Raw genomic sequence first — 12,259 nt, forward strand, 5'->3', positions numbered from 1 at the left:
GAAGAGCTGAAAATAGTGAAAGCACCAGCAAACCTAGCATTAAGAACAGTAAATAATTGCTCTAACCAATTCTGATATGTTAGCTTCAGACTACAATAATTTTGTATCCAAGGCACAGAGTTGCTGATTGCTTCTTTTATATTTTGCCCTTCAGAAGTAGGACTTGGGAAAAGTGAATTATTCTGATCTTGTCATGACGGTGCCAGTGTTACAATGTAGAAAGTATCAAAGCGTATAGATGTATACACTTGTTCTATGCAGAGAACGGTGTTTAATTTCTAGTTAGCAATTAAAAGAAATGATGCAAAGTCAGCACCACTTCTGGCTGTAACAAGATTCACCATTTCAAACCCTTCCAACACAACAATAATTTGTGCAATTGAAACTTTAAAATTCTGTTTCAGAAGGTAAGCTCTGTGCTTACTTAAAATGTGTAGATGTTGCAAGTCTGTATATAACCACGTACAGGTACTGTGGTGTACACAGTAACTGCCCATTAGGCACTGAAATATAAACCCACCTGCATTAAATGCTACAGACACATTACTGTGACCTGAAAGCTTTTTGTTCTTTTTTGAAAAATTTATCCTTTTAACTCCTTTTGTTTATCAAAGGATGGAGAATGCTTGACCATCAACAAACTCTTGTGCTTTCATCCCTTTGGACTGCAGTGTGTAGCAGAACGTTGCATTGTGTTTGTCTGTGTTAGACTATATAGTCTGTTCAGACTATTGGGGAAAGATGTTGAATGAAAATGGGACTATGTGTAAAGCTTTGATATGACCTCTACACTCCGTGATAATACTGACTTCAGAGATGATCTTAGAATCACCAGGAAATGGGAATTACCTTGTTAGGGAACATGCAGGTGTTTGTCTGGTATAAAAAATAACAAGTGCCCAAATGACAAACCCTGTCTCTGCTCCAGACTTAGAAGAAGCTGGTGGTTCTGTCTGGTGATTTAATACAGAGCCTTTTAAATCTGAATCCCCATTGCTATCTGATAACTACTTGGTCCATGTGAAATAATTTGCTGGTCTCTCTCCAGCTATGATGAGAGAAACGGTCCAGCTAGTAACTCCAGCACCATGATTAGCATTAACAGAACAACCTCAGAAGACAGGAGAAGGGCTGAACCGTCAGAAAGCAAAGCTGAGCCCTCAGTGTCATACCTCTGAATTAGGATCTCCCTGCCTTGACAGGAAGGAAATTCGCCTCTTTTCTCTCTTCTCCACAAGTATCATCATCATGTAGCAGTACCAAATGACAACTGTTCAGGTCATGCAACTTAAGACTGCCAGAGACCTATTACAGACCACAGCAGCTGAGAACGGGACTCTTCCTCTTGTTTCTGCTATGTCTGCAAGCTCTAGACACTGGACCAAGCCTGTTCCTTCATCTCAAGAATGTGCTTTCACACATTCAGAATCCCATTCTGCCATCCAGTTACTTTGTCCTACCTGTGTGAGTGAAGCACTTGGAACCAAATGAGGGTTTCTGTTATCTCCTTCTAGGAAGATTTAGTGCATTTTCAGTGGCATTATCTGACAGTCCAGGCACGAAAGTAAGGTCAGATCTATTCCTAGGGCCCTGCCGGCATCTATAACTGCCCGAGTTGTACTCTAACTCTATGTGACACTCACCGAGTTAATTTATTTTAGCAATCACTTCGAGCACATCTCAAGGATTTCATCATGATATTTTGCTGCTTGCAATGCCAGAGAAAGAACAACAGCATGAAATAAAATGCACAGAATTTCTCTTCCTATGAAAGAGAAATGGAAGAGAAGAAAACAGGCTGAATCTCTCCAGGGAAATTTTATGTAAAAGAAAGACCAGCAACATTCTTTAAGGCCTGAAATGTCAAGCTTGTAAAAATAGTATTCTTGGGAGTTGTATTTGATCATTTGTTAAATACTGTGATATAAAATGTAGAAATCCATGTGTAATGCTTCAAATCCCTAATCTGGTTTAAAAGGTCAGTTGAAGCCTAAAAGGACTTGACATTTTCCCTTTAAAAATCTGACTTTTTGACTCAGAGCTAACAACATTTGAGCCTGAATGACCTGAAGGATAAATACAAAAGCTGATTTCAATTGAACTATTTAGAAAGCAGGGGATCTTCTAATTTGTAAGATAGCATTCAGGGAGGCTTTTCCATTAAAAACTCAATTGACTGAAAAATGATTTCTTTGGGTATTCCACAATCTTTCAATGCTTGTGTAAATTTTACACAGGAGGGGGCAGTGAGTGAGTCTGAAGATGTATAACACAATGCCAGGATAGCAAAAAGCCCTTTATGAATCAGAGGTAACTGCTATTTGCCTCAAAAAAATGCACCCTTTCCACTTCCTCCTTCACTGCCTTGGAAGACTTGGTCTGCTTCAAAATTTTTATTGTTCAGTGCAGATGAAGCTTGTGGGCTAGTACTAGTGTTTTATTAAGAATGATGATAGTTTCTTCCAGCGACACCTCTTCCTATGCCTCAGACCTCATTTGGCTCACACACTCATGGTGGTCTGATAGCTGCTTTTCTGGAGGTGTGCACTAACCACCTGCCTGGCTATACAGGTGCTCTGTGTGTGTGTGTGCTTCCTCGCAGAGCCTCAAGCACTTCTCCTGCTCAGCTCCAGTTCTACCAGAGTGCCACTGTGGCAAATGAAAGCACAGCCCTTTTTCCTTCCCAAGCCTCTGCTGCTCCCTCACTACCTCCTTTCCTTGTGACCTCTAGCATCAGACCTCCTGCTGGTTGCTTTGCACCCTCCCATCTGTTTTTTCCAGTGCAATGATAGAGAAACTCTCCTCATCCCACAGGCCTCTCGTGCTCATGGGTGTTGGCTCTGCTACACACAATCTTTCAAGGTGCCCATGAGGCTCGAGCATGGGCCCACACCAGGGTGAGGTGCAGACTTCCCCATCCAGCACCATCTCTCAGAGGGGCTGTGCCGAGCGCTCAGCCGTGGGTGTCTCCAGCCCCTCTCTCCCTTCCACCTCTGACTAACCTGTACTTGGCTCCCCCTACCAACTCTTGCAGTCAAATAAGCAATGGGGCTGGAGGCTACCAGCCGGAGGCTAGGAGTGAGGCAGAGGGTGATGGAGAAGTGACACCACACAACACCTCAAAGACCCCTGCAGAAGCTCCCCTCTGACTGGGCAACCCAGGCGGCCTTCTGCTCCCTGCAGCCAGTCACCACGCAGCTCCCCATGGTGCAGTGAGCGGGACTGTTGTGTCATACCAACACCCATCAGACAGAGTGGTTGCATTGCCACCAGTTACTTGCTGGAACAGGCACACCACTAATTTAATAGAGTATTGTCCCAGGTTCTATGTCCCCCAGCTTGCCCCCCATGTTTATTTTTGATAAATGCCTCTGTTTCAGCTCACATCCACCCAGCAGCTGGGGACTATTATACTGTGACAAACTTCTATTCTATTGTCACAATGTCAGATGTCTGAAAAGGATAATAGGTAGATATTTCTGCTCTTCGGATGTTAAGAAATAAGTGGCATTCCTATTCCTTATTTAGTCACTTCTTAATTTTAATGAATAGCTTTAGTGATAATTACCAGATTCTTATATTGATAAAAACTGGCACATTCTGCATGTTAATAATAGCACAAATTTGATATTTATGAACTGCTGTTCTTTTGCAAATATAGACATTTGGTAATCATCATTATGATGATAAAATTCATTAAAATTTGAGAAACAACCTATTATCCCTTCTGCCCATCATTTTTTAATTAAGTAACACAGAGAGATTTTGTAAGACTTTCCTAGTCACACTGCAGAGTACTGTTTCTCTAAGGAAGTCCTTATGTATCAAAATACCTTCATTTCAGTTTTGATAGACTTAATGTAAAAGACCAAAAGAAGAATGACAGCTTATTTATTCCAAAATGTATTTCAGACATTTAAAAAAAATTAGCCACACTTAGTTCAGCAGGTATTTGAATCTTGTTTAAATGTAGATTGGAGTTTGCATATAGACCAGAGGTTGTAACAATGTTAGAGTCTATATCAGGATTCAGCAGTTTGCAGTCAGAGAAATCTTTTGTGGTAATTTATGCTTCAGAAATTTATAGTGGTATGAGGTAAGTCACTTACATGAAAAGTTCAGTTGTATCTGAAATGATACATCCCTCTTTTAATTTGAATTTGGCCAAGAACAAAAAGTGTATGGAGAAGGGTTAGATTCAGACCCATTCAAAGAGTTCAGGCATTTCAAGAGGTTCAGTCAGAGCTTTTACTACTTGTCTACTCCTGGTCTGCATTATAACTTAAAAATTTAAGATGTATTTTGAATGACATGAAGATACAAGCGGTGTGAAAGTTAGTTTTTACTTTGGATCTCTTAGATATTGATATCAGGACAAAAAAGTTTCCTTAATTTCATTTGATGCTACCTTTACACTCAATAGGACTGTCATGAATACGGCTGAGAACTTATTTTAAGACGTTTTGTGTATTTGCTTTTTATTCCTGATTATATTAATGCTGGAGAATACTCATGTGGGTAGCACTTAGAACACCAGCAAATGTTTCAGGGAAAGATGCAGTCAGTGCATATACTATCTTTGCCTTTGATTCTTAGCTAGGGCCTAATATAATAAGAAATGGGGGAAGATTCTCATGCATACTGTGATATATCATCACTGTGTTCAGCCAAGAGTGAAGGAAGCAATTCTGCGAGGTCGTAGGATGGTCAATGCTCTTCTATTTGAGTTTTTCTTGGGTTCATCCAGACAATTTTCATCTCAAAAGGTTGTTCCCCTTCTTTACACAGTTAATTCCTTCCTCTACAAATCTGACATAACTCATTTGAGGAAAGCTACATAGCAGTTTCTTCTTCCAGACACAGTCTGGTGTCACGCAAAGGCTATGATGATGTGGTCACAGGCAAACTCATGAAAAAAACCCCTCACGAAATGGGGGGCAAAATATTTTCTCTTACTCAGTCCAAACTCAGCTCTTACATTTGTTTGGAAATTATTGTCAGCAATTGGAGAAGTAAAATTCCTATTTAAAAACTAAAACTGAACTCAGCAACCACACACCATTTTTCAATTAAAAATAAGTGAAAACTCAAGAACTGAGATACGGTGTCTTAAATGCAAAGATTTAGAGTTAAATATGATGCAGTACTGTCACCTGGGACTTGCTTCCCTTCTGTTCCCATCACTGTCTGAGGGTTGACTTTCTCTGACAAACTCGAATCTCCAGTGACGCATGAGAACCACTTCCATGCCTGAAGAGTGATGGTACTTCACGGAAAACAATACCCTGCCCACCCACACAATGAGGCCATTGGCCACAACATCCAAGATATACTACAATTGTACTACATAACTGGGAAAAAAACGAAGCAAAACAGTTTAATCCCGAAATTGAAATCTCTTTTGGAACATTTCCTTTACACATAAACAAATCAAAGCACAGTTAGGGTTTTCTCAGCCTTTCTTTAAAAGTTAAGGAGAATCACAAGTTTTAGATGAATTCTATGATAGTCTGCAAATCAATATGATCCTGCTGAGGAGAGGAGAAGAGGTGAAAATATTCCTCTTTCTATGTTTCAGGGTCTAAGTTGGGGTTATTTGGAATAATGCTGAATTTATTTGGAAATATTTTACACGACTTTTGGTAAATACACCATTTTGATGCTTTGAAGTGACAGATAAAATGAGCTATTTTAGCACAGACAGTCTGCCAATCCTCTGATCAAGCACTTTCTTTTGCTAATAATAATAAAAAAGTGATGGAGATACGATTTATATCTCCAGAAATTTCTAAGGGACTGCCAAATATTGTCTAGAAGGCAGCCACCATAGTGGAAATGTTCCCAACATCCTTCCAAGTCAGCAAGCAGGAATAATGTAATACTCTTCCTCCAGATGCATTACGTTGTTAAGCACTTAATCTCAAGGACCTTTTTGAAGTTCAGATAGTCCTACTTTATTCATCATCTAGTGTTTAGTTTAAAGTTACAAATGATTGAGTTGAAAGTCTTTCAGGAACAAAATTCCTTTTTTCCCCATACATAAACAGAGTTGCAGCCTTTGCATTTTTCACCATCTGGCCCGCAGTGTGAAATGACATTAGTAGCATGTCAGGTTTATTCTCTTTTCAAAAAAAATAAAGAAAGAAAAAGAAAGAAAAACCATAATCCTAATCTATAGTAGGAAGAGTATTAAAATGAAACATCTGCCTCACTGAAATGAGTGGATGAACTCTGAAGTCTACAAGCTGCTGGATTTTGTCAAGTACATGTTTACATTGCTGACTGTTGTAAATTTGCAGGATGATGACAAGCAGTCTACAAACTAAAATATCTTATTCAAATGTTTTTAAACATCTGTTTCAAACAGAAAAGGCCAGAACAATTAAGTGGCATGGTGATCACAGGCAGACTGAGGACATGACAATATTATAACTTGGGTTACATAATAAAAGGCGATGGCAACAGAGGTTTATAACTGCAGTTACCAGTTTGTGGTCTGAGGCCGATAGACTGGAGCACTGACAGGGTTGTGTTTGCAGTCTAACTACAAAACTCCATCCAGAGTAAGGACAAAATACAGTCAAAGCTCCTAAAAAAGTTTGGTTTTACCACAGAACGTGCTGAATACAAAGCAAAATAAATTCTGTGCACCAGAGAGCAGCTTTGAACGCCTTCTGGAGTTCAAAGATGGCAGATTTCTCAAGAGCTTTGTACAACCAAGAAGCATGTGACCAATGAGACCATATTTGTTTAGAACAGCTTATCCTTGCTATCAAAGCGGTTTTGCTTTGCATGACTTCAGATTCACTCCTAGGATACAGATTTTTTTCAATTACTCATGTCTTCTTGAGATGTTGTCATATACCAAGCCTCTCACCTTAAAAAACAATTTCACCTTAAAAAAAATAATGGCAGAAATGATTAATGAAAAGGTGGTAGACCTTTTTATCTCTTCCTTTTTGAGAGGTAGCCAAGATGAAACATAACCCTCCAGTATCTTCCTGGTTAGTATTGTTTCTACAAAACATTTTACTAATAAAACTTAATTTCTTTTTACTTCTCAATTGTCTTTGTGATATAACATTTTCTTCTGAAAAGCATCAAACTCTTCTGGAGTTTGCTGGGACCTAAGGCCTTTTGCTATAAAGCAGGGGGAATTCTGGGACTCATTTAAGGGGCTCAAGGATAAAATATTCCACTACCTTCAAAATGCCTTTGAACCAATGAAGCACAGTCCCAGGAAGCTAAGCAAGGTTGCCATGGCAAAAGTACAGCCATGGCATAACCATCACCATGGCTGCCCATTGCAGTTGACTGTAGCACACTTTCCAGTCCATTTTTGTCACATGCCCACCAGCAGTTAATAGGTAGGTATGCTGAGAGAGATTGAACTGGACTAGGATTGCTTCCAGCAGGGATTATGTAGGACAAGACTTCTTTTGGTTTTTTTTTGTTGGGGAACTGGAGTATATATGAACTAAGTTTAATGGTATGGATATGAGATGTGCCACTTGCTTTGAAAAATAGAAAATAGTCCTTGGCCAATTTTATTTCTGAGGATATGTACAATAATTTATTTCAGCTAGCATTATCACAAGCAATAGAATTTTACTGTGTAATTGATTAACTTGAGTGATGCAATAATATATTTACACCACTGCTTTGCCACATTATCTTGGGAGGATTAATTTCCAGGGATTTAACTTCATGTTTATGAACCCAGGGTAACGATGCTTGCTTGTGTTTGCAAATTAATGACACTGTTATTGACTGCATCAGATTGGAGTAGGACAAATTGTCTGTCTGTAAAGGAAGCACATCCTAGGAGAACTGTCCAGCTGCTCTACCAGGAAAGTCCAGTATAGGTGCTAATGCATAGAAACTATTTTCTCAGAGCAGTGACACAGCAGAATAGTCTTCAAGGAGAGGAAGTAAGAGGAAAGCATGAAAGGGAAGAAGGGTGATTTATAAGGTAATGATAAAGGAATTAATAAGGACCCCTCATCAATCGCCCTCAATAGGGCGGTATAGGTCTTTGTTCTAGAGGCATAATTCAAGATAACAGTTTATACCAAAGAATGCAGTTAAGCCTCACAGTTCTGCTCATGTGATCTTTAACATAGCTATCTGGTGGGTTTGCGATAGCTTTTTGTATCCTCTTATTAATATTTATGCGTGATTCAATGTATCTGCATGCTATCTCAGCCTTGCTAAACTTGTAGTCAGTTTTACTGACCCCAAGTCTATTTCTTTATTTTTATGCTGGTTGCCCTAGAATTCCTTTCAAGGGAAGGATGCCAGCAGAAAATCTTCATCAGACATATCTATGTCAAAGACATCATTTTCTTAGAGACTTTGTATGACCTAACCAAGAACTTGTCTATCTCTTAAAAATACAGCTTCTTTCTGCTTCCTTATAGTCATATCCAAGATTAAGGACATGGCTTCTATAGCATTTCAGTTCATCTTTCAGGGACCCTACTCAAACCTAGGCTATATCACATAAAGACTGCATACGATAATAACAATCCAGGTAGGAAAGAACACAAGTTTTATAAGAGTGGTTTAGATAAGGTATATTTAAAGTAACATAAATGAAGAAATTACTTACCCAAATAATAATAATTGTTTCTGTAAAGCACCTTTTTATCTAGGAGGATCTTAAAATCTTCATAGACTTTATAGCACTAGATGTTCCTGTAAATATTTTTTACTCTAAGGTAAACAGAGAGGTGGTGGTTGTGCATTTTAGCAAGGAAATTTTGGTGGAAAGCAAGCTAGGATTTGACAGAGACAATGGAATGGGCTGTTTATAAAGGTGTAATGGTTCAGCAGTCAGTCAGGTAACTTTGAGAGTTGCCAGCAGTGTTAAGAACCATTGGTTAGTACTTACTGAAATAAAGGAATGCCATTTTCAATGCTTCTCATTAGCTGCCACAGGCTCAGGTCTGCTTCTGTTGTAATGTCTGGTGATATCATCAGTCTTGAGCAGACAGTCCCCGTTTAATATGTTAGTAAATTTTCTCCATCAAGGTGAAATTTTCTCCATCTTTTTTATTAATGTTTTTAATTTCACTTGAATGTAATACCCTCTTTTATCCAACTGTTCATTTATTAGGAAAAAAGATTGCTATTGTAAGCTTATGTACCGGATTTCCTGACACCTTGGTTGTCATGAGTAGTGTTCCTAATTTAGACCAGGGTCCAGTTCAGCTAAAAGCACTGGAGTAAAATTTTACATACTGAAATTTTAAGATATTTAGGGGTATGTGGAGTCCTCATTCACTTTGTAAATTCCTACTGAATACACTTTGTCTATTCCTACTGAAACCATAATGCTTACACAATTACCAAATGTGCAGGCATGCCTGATGATAGAAGCATGTCTCTTAAAATTAGAAACAAATAATGACACCATAGTTAATGTTTTAAATGCTATTTAGATGGGAAAGAGAAGCCAAATAACCACAAAGAATTTTCATTTTCTAACTGTTTCTCACAGCTAATGCAGTCATGTAAACATAAAGCAGCCTTTTCACATGGAGCACAAGTTTCTTTAATATGCGTTTTGGGTTCTCAGTTCATACAACTGAAATTCAAACAGGCAGCCAGGACAGTTCCAAAAGTGTAGAAAATGTAGAATCACAGAGTCTTCTTCAGTGGCCATAATTCCAGCCAGTGGTTATGTATAGCCTCATTCTATATAGTGATACAGTATGTACATGTAAATACATATTGGGGACATATGTGAATATGTCATGTGTAGAATAGACTTTAAAAGATCATTTGTTGGACTCTATTTATACTGAAGGGTAAAGCCACAGGGAAAGAAGAAACAATCCACCTCACCAAAAATGCTTCCAGCACCTTGTCTAGCAGAAGATACGATAAGCTCCCTCAATGCTGATACATAAAACTGCATTTTGTGGAAGGGCTTTCTGCAGAGCTGCAGCGATACTAAGAAACAGAGCGCAGATTTGTCATTCTGAGCGCTCAGGAGCTGTATCAGCTCCACACAAATGCAAGCACAGCACAAAGCCCACTGACTCCTCTGTTGAAGTCAGTGGAGTTATACAAATACATAATTTATTAAAATCTTCATCTAGACATATGCTTTCTGTTGCAGTGAGGATGCCAGAAGTATTGTTACCTTCTCCACTTCACTCTCAAATGAAGTAGAAGGACCAAATACATCACATGCATAGGTTCACATGCTATACGGCATAATTTGTGAGAAGATAATGCTATGGGAGAGTTTGCTCTTCCTTTGTGGGCAGAAAATTATTCTTTATCAAGATTAAAATAATTAAAAGCAATATTTAATGTTAGAGCTATATTTTCTGTATGTGTAAAATAATCTTTGCACACAATTTGAATCAATAGCAGCAAATATTAACACTAACTTTTTTTTCTGAATATGAAACAGAAAACGTGCATACATGAACAAATAGTGGAAGGAACTGTGAACGCCAAGATGAATTAAGTGGAGGAATCTTTACTATTTGTTGATTTGGCTGGGAACAGAGAAGGCTGAGGAAAGTGTCTATGAAACTCAAACTACAGACTGCAATTTAAAATCCACAAACTTTTCGTCTTCTGAATTTTGACTGAAAGAAAGCAAGCTAGCAATAGGGCAGCCTTTGAAAAGCATAAGTATTTTTGTAAAGAATTGGTAAAGGTCAAGGTTACTAAGACTCCTCTAAATTAGAGTTTTCTGAATGAATTAGAATTTCATACAATGGAAAAAATGTAACAAAATATTTGCAGTATAGTAAAAAACTGATAATTGACTTATGACTAAAAATTTTAGCAAAGACTTATTCAATATAAAAATATGAGAAAATTTGAATAATACAGTGTACCTTAGTACCTGGGGTGCTGTTGTTAGGGAAAAATCCAATTTGCCAAGCATCTTTTACTGATCATAGCATCCTTCAGCTTGTCTGTAACTTAATAAAACTCTCTGAGTTATCCTACAGAGTGCTTAATACTTCTCTCCTGAATTCCCGAGGCCTTCTCAAATATAAAATATTTCATTAAAGGCCAGACCTTTCTAATCAGGCTGCTTCTGCTTCCCAGTTTATCTAAAAGACATATTATTGAAAACCTTTTCCTTTCACAGGAATTTTGTCTATTGTTTATATAGGTATCACAGAGAGATTTGTTTGATACAAATTGTTTCAGTTGGAAAGAGCTCTGCCAAAGAAAACAGACAGGCAGCTGTTTGCATTGCATATAAAAATTTTGTTAAATATGGCTGCACCTGTGTAAACACAAATTTATTTCCAAGAAGTACCCCTGCAGCTGTGAAAGCTTTCAGACGCTGCCAGACAAGTTATTTTTATTAAACCATGTAACATGCTAAATAGCTTTTTCAATGGTTGTCATGCGTCAAGAAGATGTAACATTAAAAATCTTGTCCATTTTTAGGGAAGATTTTTTTATTTTTATTTTTCAAAAGTTAACAGAGGAATGGAGCCACTTTATAATTTAGCATTACGCTATATTAGTATGAAAATTTAAAGCGACGCATAGATGTATATACTGCACGAACGCTATCTCTGTGTGTGTGTGTGTGTGTGTGTGAACACCTATGTAGAGCTTTAGACTTTGTTAGTACTTTGGTATCTGCCTGACCTAGAGTCTATCAGATGTGATAGAGGGATTTTTACTGCCTGCAGCAGACTATGAATCAGAGTTAACTTGAAATGCCTGGATCTGGCGTGATATTTTATTTTCTATGCTTCACCACCAGATATCATAAACAAACAAGACTATTTAAAGACTGGGAGATGCTGGGAAAAATCTGGGGCAGTCTATTGCTTCTTTGTGAAGCAGGAGCTCTTGTTTCCTCCCGGCCCACACGGATGTAAAGCAGGCATTGCACAGCCACCGTCATCCTCTTCCCAAGGTGTGAAGCTGGGGAAGGCATACAGTCTCTCCTTCCCAGTATCTGCCAGCACGTTTACACTCATGCTTCAGCAAGAAGGGAGCAGAGGGGTAAAAAGTCTTCTGGGTGTACTGAAAACCTGCTTAGATTGTTAGGAATCTGTAACCAAATCAAATGACCAAAGAAAATAGCACATCCATGTAGCTGACAAGCAGGACTGACCCAAGTCGGCTCTTTCTGGCTGTAAGGCAGAATTTCTTCCCCTGCTTTGGTCACCCTCAAAGACACAAAACCACCTTGCCAAGGTGGGTGCAAATGGGACTCTAAGGTCTGCCTGTGTGACCAGAGAATGCAGCCCACAGTTACGAG

The sequence above is a fragment of the Cuculus canorus genome, chromosome 2 (assembly GCF_017976375.1).
Source record: "Cuculus canorus isolate bCucCan1 chromosome 2, bCucCan1.pri, whole genome shotgun sequence".
Taxonomy (NCBI): domain Eukaryota; kingdom Metazoa; phylum Chordata; class Aves; order Cuculiformes; family Cuculidae; genus Cuculus; species Cuculus canorus.